Source organism: Lissotriton vulgaris, chromosome 10 (assembly GCF_964263255.1).
Source record: "Lissotriton vulgaris chromosome 10, aLisVul1.2, whole genome shotgun sequence".
In the NCBI taxonomy this organism is placed as follows: domain Eukaryota; kingdom Metazoa; phylum Chordata; class Amphibia; order Caudata; family Salamandridae; genus Lissotriton; species Lissotriton vulgaris.
In genome coordinates, this window is record NC_141698.1 from 408,746,424 (window position 1) to 408,759,411 (window position 12,988).

Below are 12,988 nucleotides of genomic sequence, written 5' to 3' on the forward strand. Positions count from 1 at the left end.
GCAAAGTGAATTCCTTATCATGGGACACCCTGTAACAGTGTATGTCCCACATTCAGTTGTGATTCTGCTAATAAGAACACGTACTCAGCATTTAACTCCTAGTCGGATGACTAAATATGAAAGAATTATCATTGGTTCAAAAAATGTGACAGTAGTGGGGTGCACTGTTCTAAATCCAGCAACCTTATTGCCAGATTCTCACTTTGAGGAAGTTGAACATGATTGTATCAACCTAATTGAATTTAGTACTAAACTTCGTGCAAACATACAGGAAGAACCTTTCATAGACTCAGAACATGAGCTGTGTGTAGATGGCTCATGTATGCGCCATGAGGAAGGAGGACTAAGCGCTGCTTATGTTGTGTGCACATTATATGGTATAGTCGAAGTATCCTATTTACCAGGAGTCAAGTCTGCATAAGTGGCCAAATTTATTGCTTTCATAAAAGCGTGCCAAATTGGGAAAAATTGGAGAGTAACCATTTATACTGATAGCCAGTATGGTTACGGGGTTGTGCATGACTTTGGCCAGCTATGGAAGCAAAGGGAGTTCATGACTTCTTCAGGAACCCCTATTAAAAATGGACAATTTGTAAAATAATTACTTGAAGCAATTCAATTGCCAAAAGATTTGGCCGTGGTCAAGTGCGCTGCTCACCAATCTGGAAATGACAAAGTAACAGCTGGTAACCAATATGCTGACCAAGTGGCCCAACATTGTGCCAAATATAAAATGGCAGTAAATAAGAAAATAGAAGCATGTGGAAACAACTGCCAACTTATGCTATTGAGAGTTGTGAATACATGGGAGGAAGTGAAAGATTTACAAGGTGAAGCAGAGCCCAAAGAAAAAGAAGACTGGCAGAAAATAGGATGTCAGATGAGACCTGAAGATGGAGTAATAGTTTACTTAGATGGGAGACCAGTATTACCTGACTGTATGCTTAAACCAATGGCTAGGATGTACCATGGGGACTCACACATAGGGAGAGATGCAATGGTCCGATTGTTCAGACAGGATTGGTTCAATGCAAAGTTCAGGAACATACAGAGGGTCTTTGCCAGAGATGCTTAACATGTCAGAGAATGAACCCTGGTAAGAAAACTTGGTTTGTCCCGTGAAAATTGGGAAGGCAGAAGGCCCATTTAGCAGGCTCTAAATTCATTTCATTTAGTTACCTGCTTGTCGAGGATTAAAGTATGTCTTGGTCATTGTCTGCCTATTTTCAAAATGAGTGGAAGCATACCCTACCCATAGGAATGACAGCTTAACTGTGGCCAAACTCCTTTTGAGAGAGCTCATTCCTCGGTTCGGTTTTCAAGTAACAATTGAGTCAGATCGAGGGAAACATTTTAATAATGTAATTATTGGTCTAATCTGTAAAGCATTCAAAATTGAGCAAAATCTGCACTGTGCATACCGCCCAGAGGCTTCTGGAGTGATAGAACAATTGAATGGCATGATTAAAGCAAGATTGGGAAAGATGAGTGAATCTACCCGATTAGAATGGCCTGATGCTTTACCTCTTGTCCTGATGGGACTCAGAAGCATTCCAGATAAGAAAACAGGCTTGAGTCCCCATGAAATACTCATGGGAAGGGCAATGAGGCAAGCATGTGTGTCAGGACATCAGCTGTTACCTATATCTGATGATTTAGTATTGGAGTACTGCAAAGAGTTGGCTGACCAAGTGCGTTCCATCTCTCACCAGGTTGGGGAAGACGCTGAAGCCAGACATTCAACTCCAGCACATGATTTGAACCCTGGAGATTGGGTAGTGATAAAAAATCACACCTGGGAATCTTGCCTAGCACCAAGGTGGGGAGAGCGACATCAAGTGATACTGGTCACCACCACAGTTTAAAGTGCAAGGGAATCCCCAACTGGATCCATGCAAGCCACACTAAAAGGGTAACAGAACTTGAAGAAGTTGAGGCTGAAGTTTGTGCAGCTGAATGGTCGCAAGAAGTTGATCCTGAAGTAGTTGATGAAGAACAACCAAGCACCAGTGGACGAAAATGGAAGGCTTTTAGTCAGTAAAGGACACTGGGTGCACAACCTACTGTGAACACACTGATAGAAACTAAGCCAATAGGGCGGTGCAAATGGGTGAGTGGGGAGCCCTAGAACCACTCAAATAGTGGTAGTAAACTACCACGTAACATAAAATTACAAGTGTACCCAATGCACTCAAGGATAGAACAATGTTCAATGACATTCAAACACACAAATAATACATAAAGCGACAGAAGGATGTGGAATCTCCAATGGGTAAGTAGTCAGGTGGAGTTCTTTATTAGGTAAAACAGCCAGCCGACACGTGCTTCATCGCTATTGCGAATCCTCAGGGCTGAAAAACACAATTGAATAACAATGGAGCATCTACTGTGCGAGAGTCAACACAAAGATGCTATCATATTGTAGGCTACTAGTTATCTCAGCTTCCACAATGTGAAACATAAGTATATTAAACATCTGGTGGTCATGTGCAACCCAACACATTCGTGTCGATTGTGCTCCTGTAACGTCAGATTAAAGGGTGTAGGTGACCAAATGATTCAGTAGATGCTCCATTGTTATTCAATTGTGTTTTTCAGCTCTGAGGATTCGCAATAGCGATGAAACACGTGTCGGCTGGCTGTTTTACCTAATAAAGGACTCCACCGGACTACTTACCCATTGGAGATTCCACATCCTTCTGTCGCTTTATGTATTACTTGTGTGTTTGAACAACCAAGCACCAGTCAGGATGAATGGATCCCAGTGGTTGACATACCTGAAATAAGGATAAGAACAAGAAGCCAAACGTATTTAGATAGTCAGGCTGATAGTGAGGACGAGATAGGTATAGAAGAACGGACTCAGATTACAGAAATCCAAGCTAATGGTAATCATGAGGAGGACCAGATAAGGAAAGATCAATATACTCAGGCCAACAAAACCCCCACCAGAACGCCTCTGTCTGAGGAGGGGCAGATGGGTATTAGACAAAATGCACAGGCGGAAGAAAATCAAGAATCTGCAAGACCTGTGCAGAACCAGACAGGATTAACAAAAAGGGTTAAGGACGTAGATAAAATCCCATGCCGAACAAAGTTATATCCTGAACCAGGTCAGATTAGTCTAGAAGAATCCATCCAGGCAGAACAGTCAACAATAATGAGCCCTGGACAAGGTCAGATAGCGAGGATACCTGAAGTTGATGAAAATCAAGTTGTGTCATAACTTAAAGAAAAAAAAGGACATCTGAAGAATCAGAAAGCACAGTTCCAGCTAAAAGACTCAGAAAAGGTGATAAATGGCCTGGTTTTGTTAAAAGACTGAAATATTGCCTAGTCACAATAGATTGAAGAACCTGAACAGGTAGACAAAGTAACCAGTCCAACTGAACTTTCTACAAGTAATGAAAGAAGGAGAAGTCCATGCCTGATAAAGCTAAACAAGAAATTCAAGGGCCCTGAATGGACTTACGTCATCCTTGAAGATTTTGAGAATCTGGAAATCAGTGATGAAAGTGATGAAGAATTAATTACTGATCAATCTGTTGAAGAAGTGAGCCCTACTTGAGATAAAATCATAGGTGTATTCTGTGTAAAATTCTCAAAGAGGGGTTAAGCCTCCTTAGTCAAAATGGCTGACAATAGAGTTACTGGAAACTTGAAAAGAAGTTGTATGAAAACATGCTGTAGGATATGTATATGTAGTGTGCTTATTGTACTTGTAGTATGGCTAGGACTGACAATAGCAATATCATACTTGATGGCTGGTAAATAGAATGACACTAGTATACACGGAAAGATAGCGCACCCCAAACAAGATAGAGTAGACTTAGAAGCATCAGATGAGATAGAATTACATCACTTTAGAAAGAGAAACAAAACTGATATGAATGTATTCGATAAGCTATTAGTGCATTATGTAGAGACAATGAAAATTAGTGACTTTTGTGTCTGTATGAAATTACCAGCTTCAGTAGCTGAAGATGTTACTTAACACCATTTACCCCTGACTTACGGCATTTCCTGTAGTATATTAACTAGTTTATTTTATAGAACAGGAAGGTTACAGTATTTCTATTCTAACATAGATGTAGATAGAGGTAGGTTGCTCCCCCTCCGCACAGCACCGCCAGTGTGTCCCTGCCCCAGCTGCCGCTGCTGAGGAAGTTCAAGGTCCTCCACCACCCGCAGGCTACCACCTGCGCCTCATCCTGGTGGCCAGTGGTAGTCCGTAGGTAGGTTTGTTCATCCTCCGCTTTATTGCTTTTATTGTATTGCCTGTATTTTCATTGTTGTGCCTGTGACTGCTGTTGTCTGTCTTCCCCCGCTGCCTGTACATGGTTCGTGCCCCTTATTCTTCCCTCTGTTCCCCTCACTGTCCCTGTGCTCTCCCTGTCCGGTCTTTCCTTCTGTACCCCTCGCTGCCCCTGTGTCCCTGCCCGGTTTTCCCTTCTGTTCCCCTCGCTTTCCCCATACTTATCTGCCCGTTCTGCCTTCTGTTCTTAGCGCCCGCTGAATTTCTGGATTCTGTATTTTGCCTCTGTGCCACTCGTTTTTCCAGAATTTCTGTGTCCTTTTTGCATTCTGTGCCAATCGTTTTTCCCTCATTTGTGTGCCTCATTTGCCTTCTGTTCCACTCGTTGTTTGTGCCCTTTTGCCCTCTGTTCCACTAGTTTTATTGTGCCCTTCTGCCCTCTGTGCCACTCATTTTTCCTAGTTTTTTGTGCCCTTCTGCCTTCTGTTCCACTCGTTTCTTGTGCCCTTCTGCCCTCTGTTCCACTTGTTTTTTTTTGTTCCCTTCTGCCCTCTGTGCCACTTGTTTTTCCCTTGTTTTTGTGCCCCTTTTGCCTTCTATTCCACTCCTTTTGTGTGCTCTCTGCCCTCTGTTCCACTCATTTTTGTGCCCTTCTGCCCTCTGTGCTACTTGTTTGCCCCTCGTTTTTGGTGCCCTTCTGCCTTCTATTCCATTCGTTTTTTGTGCCCTCCTGCCCTCTGTTCCACTTCTTTTTTGTGCCCTTCTGCCCTCTGTGCCACTCGGTTTTTCCCTCATTTTTTGCGCCCTTCTGCCTTTTGTTCAACTAATTTTTTGTGCCCTTCTGCCCTGTTCCACTCATTTTTTGTGCCCTTCTTCCCTCCGTGCCACTCGTTTTCCCCTTGTTTTTTGTGTCCTTCTGCTTTCTGTTCCACTTGCTTCCCGCCTCTAAGCTGCTCCTCCATCCCACGTCATAATATATGCCGGCCGCTGTGCCAAAGGCGCACCTAAGGCAAGCCCGTCTGCGCCTGTCCGCGCCTGGACCGCGCCCAGCGCCAGAACCCCTGGCCCCCGCACCCACCACAACGACCGCCACCACTACGCCCCCAACACTCTGCACGCTCTTAACTCCGGACCGAGCCACACCTTCTTCAAGGCTGCCCTAAACGCACACACAGCCCCTTCACCTGCTGGAACTGCAGCTACACCAGCCTCAGAGCCGATGAACCACCCGCCAAGAAAGACCTAAACCACCTCCGATGCATACTTCTGAACACCAACTCCACACACAAGCATGCGTCGAGCTCTGGGACCTGCTCGACACATCATCCCCGGGGGTCACCTTCCTGACAGAGACCTGGTTTAATGGCTCCTCCGCACCCCACATCGCCATAGCCATCCCAGACGGCTACAAGATCACCCACAGAGACCTCACCAACGGAGTCGGAGGAGGAATCGCCATTGTTCACAAGAACAGCATCAGGGTCTCGAATAGCACCGACGACGCGCTCAGTACCGCTGAACACATGCATTTTCCAGATCCACACAGACCCTAACTTCACCCTCAGAGGCATCCTCATCTAACGACCCCCCAGACCCCGCCCCCAGTTCAGCAACTCCATTGTCGACCCACTCCGCTGGCCACACGCTCAACTCCGTCTTCTCCTCAAGCCTGCACGTCTCTGTCAGCCACACCACCGAACTCCTCTGGACCAACCACCGCTGTATCCACTTCGCCTTCCAGAAATCTACCACACACAATCATACCCAAAATATTCCCCACCGGTGCTGGAGCTAAATCACCGAAGACCAACTGCATGCATACCTCGCCCCTAGCCCACTCATTGAACCCTCCAACACCGACGACACTGCCCACAGCCTTAGACGCTGGATCAAGGACTGCGCCAACACCCTCGCCCCGCTGAAGAAACGCCTCCACAGAGACACCAGCAAGAGGGCCAGCTGGTTCACTCCAAAAATCCTAGCCTCCAAGCAAGCCTGCTAGAAACTAGAGAAGAAATGGCACAGTGAACAAACTCCGGACAGCCACGCAGCACACAAGGATGCCATCTGCAACCACCACTACCTCATCAGGGCGGCCAAGAGAACCTCCTTCAAAGACCACCTTGACAGCAATGCACATAATAGCAAGGAGATCTTCAACATAGTGAAGGAACTCTCCAACCCCAGCTCCAACACCTACGATATCCGGCCATCCCAAGCCTGTGTGACTCCCTCGCCACCTTCTTCTACTGAAAGATAGCAGATATCCACACCTTCAACACCCAGACAGCCCCAACAGACAGCAACACAACAGACCCTCCGTACACCACCGAACACAACCCCCTGCTAACCTGGGCCAGCGTGAGCATCGATGACACCATCAAGACCATGCGCACAATCCACTCCGGCTCTCCGTCAGACCCATTACCGCACCACGTCTTCAACAGAGCAAGCAGCTCCATCTCACCCCACCTGCGCAACGTCATCAATCTCTCCCTTGATACCGCGACCTTCCCAGAGATCTGGAAACACGCCGAGATCAATGCCCAACTCAAAAAACCTAAGGCAGACCCAAGAGACCTCAAGAACTTCCGGCCCATCTCTCTGCTCCCCTTCCCGGCCAAAGTCATTGAGAAAACCATCAACAGACAGGTAACCCGATACCTCGAAGAAAACAGAATCCTGGACCCTTCCCAGTCAGGGTTCAGTGACAACCACAGCACGAAGACTGCCCTCATCGCCGCCACTGACGACATCACGACCCTGCTGGACAGTGGTGAGACCGTAGCACTCATCCTCCTAGACCTCTCTGCTGCCTTTGATTACGTCTGCCACAGTACACTAGGCGCACAGCTCCATGCTGCAGGGATCCGAGACAAGGCTCTGGATTGGACCACCTCCTTCCTCTCTGGCAGAACCCAAAGTGTCCGCCTCCACCATTCCGTTCCAAAGCCTCAAAGTTCATCTGCGGCGTACCCCTGAGATGCTCCGTCAACCCGACGCTGTTCAACATTTACATGGCCCCGCTCACACACGTAGCTCAACAGCACGACCTCAACATAATCTCCTACGCCGACAACAGTCAGCTGATGCTCTCCCTCACCAAGGACCCCATCACCGCCAAAGCCAACCTCCACGGAGGAATGAAGGCCGTCGCCGACTGGATGAAGACCAGCCATCTGAAGCTGAACTCGGACAAGACTGAGGTCCTCATCCTCAGCTCCAACCCTTCAGCCTGGGACGACTCCTGGTGGTCGACGGCACTGTGGGAAGCCCTCCAACCACGCACGCAACCTGGAAATCATCCTCGACTCAACGCTCGCAATGACCAAGCAAGTCAACGCCATCTCCTCCTCCTGCTTCAACACCCTCCGCATGCTCTGCAAGATCTACAGATGGATCTCGACAGATACAAGAAGGACAGTCACCCAGGCCCTTGTCAGCAGCGGACTTGAATACGGGAATGCCCTCTATGCGGGAGCTCCGACCAAGCTCATCAAACGGCTACAACGCATCCAAAACACCTCGGCACGACTGATCCTCGACGTACCACGCCACGGTCACATCACCCCCCCACCTGAGAAACCTGCACTGGCTCCCCGACAACAAGAGGATATCCTTCAAGCTCCTCATCCACACACACAAGGCACTCCACAAGACCGCCCAGCCTACCTCGACAAATGGCTTTCCTTCTACAACCCCAACCACCAGTTACACCCTGCCGACCTCTCACTCGCCACCGTCCCGCGCATCCGAAGAACAACCACCGGTGGGAGATCCTTCTCCCACATCGCCGCCAAGACATGGAACACCCTCCCACTGGGCCTATGACAGACCCAAGACCTGCTGACCTTCAGGAGGATACTCAAGCCCTGGCTGTTCAATCAGTAGCACCCCCAGCGCCTTCAAACCCTCACCCTCAAATGATTGATTGATTGATTTATTGATTTTTTCAGAAAGTCCTAAACGAAGAAGAATGAATCCCGTCCTTAGTAGCAAAGACTCACAATTCAGGGTGAATATTTTCTAACAATGGAAACAATAGACATAGCTGATGCACACAAAGACAATCTAACATGTAAACTACACGAAGAAGAAAACCCCAGATACCAAAATGGGCTGAAAGGAACTAGCAAGACTCATGCTGCTATGTCTCTGGACTTTGAATAGAAGGGGAAATCTGTCTCCATAGAAAGAAAACTGAGTATAACAATGTATTCATTGGTTCCAGTGAATGTGAACACAATTTCTACATATATGGAAGTTGGGGACTAAAAGGGGGAACTGATCTGTTATATTTGTGGGAACAAAGCTTACTTTAAGCTGCACGATCATTGGTATGGGTATGGGAGTTGCTATTTCGGCATAGTATTCCCAAAGGTATACCATGGAAAAAGATTCACTGGAAGCAATGAACACGAAAATGTACTAACACAATGTAAAAAAGCTAGTTTTGCAGAAAATGTAGGTGATATATTTAGTGCATTGATACCTTCAGTGAGAGTAATTCTGAATTCACAAAGAATTTGTAAATTGTCTACAGTGGTGGATCGCTTATTGACTGACCCTGCTTGATGATTTTGATTGATCCATACTGAATTGGTTCCTATCAGATCAATGGTTTTACAAAATCGACTTGCTCTTGATATATTATAAGCAAAAGACGGCAGAGTCTGTAGAATGTTGAAGGCACAACATTGTTGCACTTACATACCTGATAAAAGTATTGACATTGGAAGGTATGTAAGAAATACTGCTCATTTGGAAGAAGAATTGAAACCACTGGAGGTTGATAGTGCATGGAAGAGACTAACTGATGGTGTCTCTTCTGTTGGCAGTTGGAGTTCTAATGTAGGTAGAAGTATTCTAGGTAAAGTACTGATGCTAATAATGGTAATATTACTAATAGTATTGGTGATAATGATTTGGTGCAAATGCTGCAGAAACAGAAAAAGATATACAGTGAATGAAAAGAAGAAAAAATGAAAATTAGATTAAATTCAAATCGAAGTATTAAAGGGGGATATATATATAAGATATTGAAATTTTCCAGAATGAAAGTGGAAAAAGAACTCCCAAAGTAATTGAAGAAATTGAACTAGGAGAATGCTAAAGTTTGGCATCTGGTTCCGTAATTTGTGACGATATAAAATATCATCAAAGAGAGGATTGATGGAGCAAGGTTTCACACGTACAGAAACTTGCTTGTATTCAACCCTCTCGAAATAACATATAAAATATTGATCAGCATGTTTTGTCTATTAATATTTGCATTTCACGACATATTCAGTAAACTGGAGAAGCTTGCGTATGTGCTTTTACTAACAGTAACCAGAGTGTCATAATATGGCCACCGAAAACGGGGGAAATTTACTGCGCATGTGTCCGCCACATCTACGTGGTGTGCCGTACCTCTGCTTTTGGTGGGAACTTCTTGCTTCTGCGCACTAGTGCCCGAAATGGCTGCTTCAAACCTCACATGCTAATGTTTATGCCGCTGCTTGTACTAAGCTTGTTCGTTCTGCTTAACTATTAATGCAAAAGTTAAAATAAAGTGATGGGGTTAGAGTAGAGATAAGTGGTACACAGTGCATTCATTTATTTTTGGATTCTAATATGCTTTTCTTTGACTTTGTTAATATCTTGTATTTGGGCCTGAGGGGTGACTTAAAACGCCATTTTGAATATGCACTGTGCATGCGCTGGGAGAACGCAAAGACCTCGAGCTGTGACATTGAAACTGCGCCAAGGATTGTCTTGCCCGCGATGCGCCTGGGAACCTTACCCCATGACCTGGGAGAAGGAAGACAACTTGCAAAATGTTACAACATTGTATAATAAAATGAAATATTAATGGTGGGCATAATAAAGCCATCAGAAAATAAAGTTATGAGCGGGAACTTGATCAATTCAGCCTAATGAACAATTATCTCATCTTAGTATGGTGTAATGACCTCTCCTCGCCTTTCCAACCAATTACTGAAGGGGAACACATAGATTTGCAACATTTAGGGGTGATACATTGCCCTGGAAATGGTATAACATAGGTAGGTTTAGTTAGAGAAATTGTCCGACTTGTCCGAATAGCTGATCTGTCACTGACCCAACGCACGCAATAGGAGATCAAGAGCAGAGGTGCTGGCGGAGCACCCTGTCAGAAAATTCGAGGGTTGTGAGAAAATTATCGATTACTCAGTCGGGGTACTAATTGGCTTACTGAGAAAGAGGGGTGTGACGCTGGTGTTGCACTTAGCGGAGGTCACCTGACCTGAATTGCACCTGTTTTGTCCCGTGGGCACCTGATTAGTCAGGAACCTTGTCTTTTGCCCCAGTCCGTGGCTAGGATTGGTCCTTGCACCATTCTAGGTAAATATAAATCCATGTGGTATGTCCTTGTGCTATTTCCCTTTCTCACCCTTCCCAGGTACAAATGTGTAAAGGTGTTACTGTGATTTCTTGCAAGCTTTATATCTTATTAATCATATTTTTACTTATAAAATGTATGATCTCTGTAACTTGGATGAATACTCACTCAAACTTGCATAGATAAAACATCAGAGTTTGTGGTTTTTACTGGAAAGGTAAACTGTTTAAATACTGCCTGTTTATTCTGACTCCCTATTCGATCCCTAGGACTTATAGCAAAAGTAACAAGGATTGGTAAGTCATGGTTTACAGGTACAAGTCCTAAAAGGGCTCAAAGTACTGATAGACTGTAAGTAAATTGAAACGCAGGACTACTAGGTCAAAGTGTTAATGTTTTATGGGCCCAGGTGAGTATGATAAAATTGGGTTAGTGGTCCCACACGCTCTGTCAAGTGCTATCAGACTATTAAATTCTAGCCCCTCAGCTAGAGTTTACTAGCATGAGACTTCCGGATTGGAACAGGAACTCGACAAGGGTGCCCTTTTGCCCTACTACAGTTTAATTTATAAATGGAATCTTTTACGGAAAAGCTGCGCCTGGATAATAAAATCTCGCGAGTTGAAGTTCACGGTTTTACAAAAAGGTGTCTCTACACGCGGACAACTTATTAATTTACCCTAATGCTGCTAAGTCACTAATAAGGAAATTTGAATGAACAGGTACTAACATGAAAAAGATGAGATACTTGGGAATTTAAATTTTTCTTAAATTAGAACAAATACCAGAAAATAATCTGAATATGGTGGTGCCTGAGAAGAAAAAGCAACTTTAAAAATGAAAAAATCTTCCTCTGGCAATATTAAGTAGGGTATACTCATTCGAATTGTGCATTTATAAAAGATAACTTTCCTATTTAGTAAAATGCCATTGGCTTTTAACTCTAATAACATAGACGATTAGGAGTATTACTTAATCCTTTGTCTGGGCCGCAAAAGCTTTTTGACTAAACTGGAAGAAATTTCAGAATAAATTGAGGAATGGGAGGTTGCAGCATCACAATATTCAATGATATTGTTTGGCTTTCCAGTTGAAATATGTAGATCATGAATAATGGGGGTGCCAGAAGACTTTGAGAGAGGCAGAATGTTCTTGGCCATGTTACAGCGATAAGAAATAAGAGAGAATTGCATGCACAAATGTGGTTCAGCAATACACTTTTAGAAGGTACAATTAAAATTAATGAAGGCAGCTGGCTATCTGTGGAGAAGTTCAGGGCGAAACTCAACATTTCATACACAAATCACTGTGCACCGGTCTGGGACTGTCCAGGCATTCCAGAGTGTTTAAAAGTTGTGTTGCGCTTCAATCTAAACGCAGGAATATCTAGGTGGTGAGGTGTTGCGGGGGAAGAGGGGATGACATCATGGGAACATTAATGTTTCAGAATTACCTTGTAGGACCTGTGTAAAAACTGCATATTAATAATGCCATTTAACCCAACATTGGAGGATGGCATGCAATCAAATGAGAAAACCCAATCCTTCAGCAATCTGCTCTTTCTGCATTCTCCACGCCTGTGGAGGAAGAGGAGCAGGATGACACTTCGAATGCCAACTGACTGCCAGCCACTCCTGACTCATTTTACCAGGCTGCAGGTCAACAGATAGATGCAAAAAAGCAAGGAATATCGTCAAAACTGTAGAGGATGCACCTTGAAACATCCGTAGGCATGCAACATCCTCCGCTGCCACATTTTTCCACCCAAGTGGAAGTTTTGTGCAAAGTGATGTGAATGTTCAGAGAGAAAATGCAGAAAACAACATTGAAATGCAGTGACATGATGTTCAAGATGACTCTCATGTTTTCTAAGCCCAACATGACCCAGTTGTGTTACACTTTACACAATATTGTTTTTAACGTGCCATAACCATTTTGCATTTGACTGATTAATGCAGAAGATTCACAAATTTGTAAGCTACACATAAGACAATGTTGCCTTTGTCAGCGTAAAGCTTCCTTTACCCAAGGACTAAACAAACTAACTCTACAGCCAGCCTACTTGTCCAGGTATAATATTCCATATGCAGAACATTTTCATGTATATGTGTTCGCTTTAGCAGCTTGCGCTCTCTACAAGTGAGACCACTCCTCTATGCAAAGTTTTCTTAAACAGCCTTAACCACCTGCACTCATTTTCAGAGATTGGGGCTAATTTTATGGCAACAGGCCATGACCCAAAGAGAGAAAGCCAGAGAGTGAAGATGGGAGAGAGACAATAAAACAATGTAAATAATGAATGAATGAATGAATGAATGAACAGCGTTTTATAGTGCGCTGCTTAGCCCAAAGGGCGTCAAGGCGCCTAA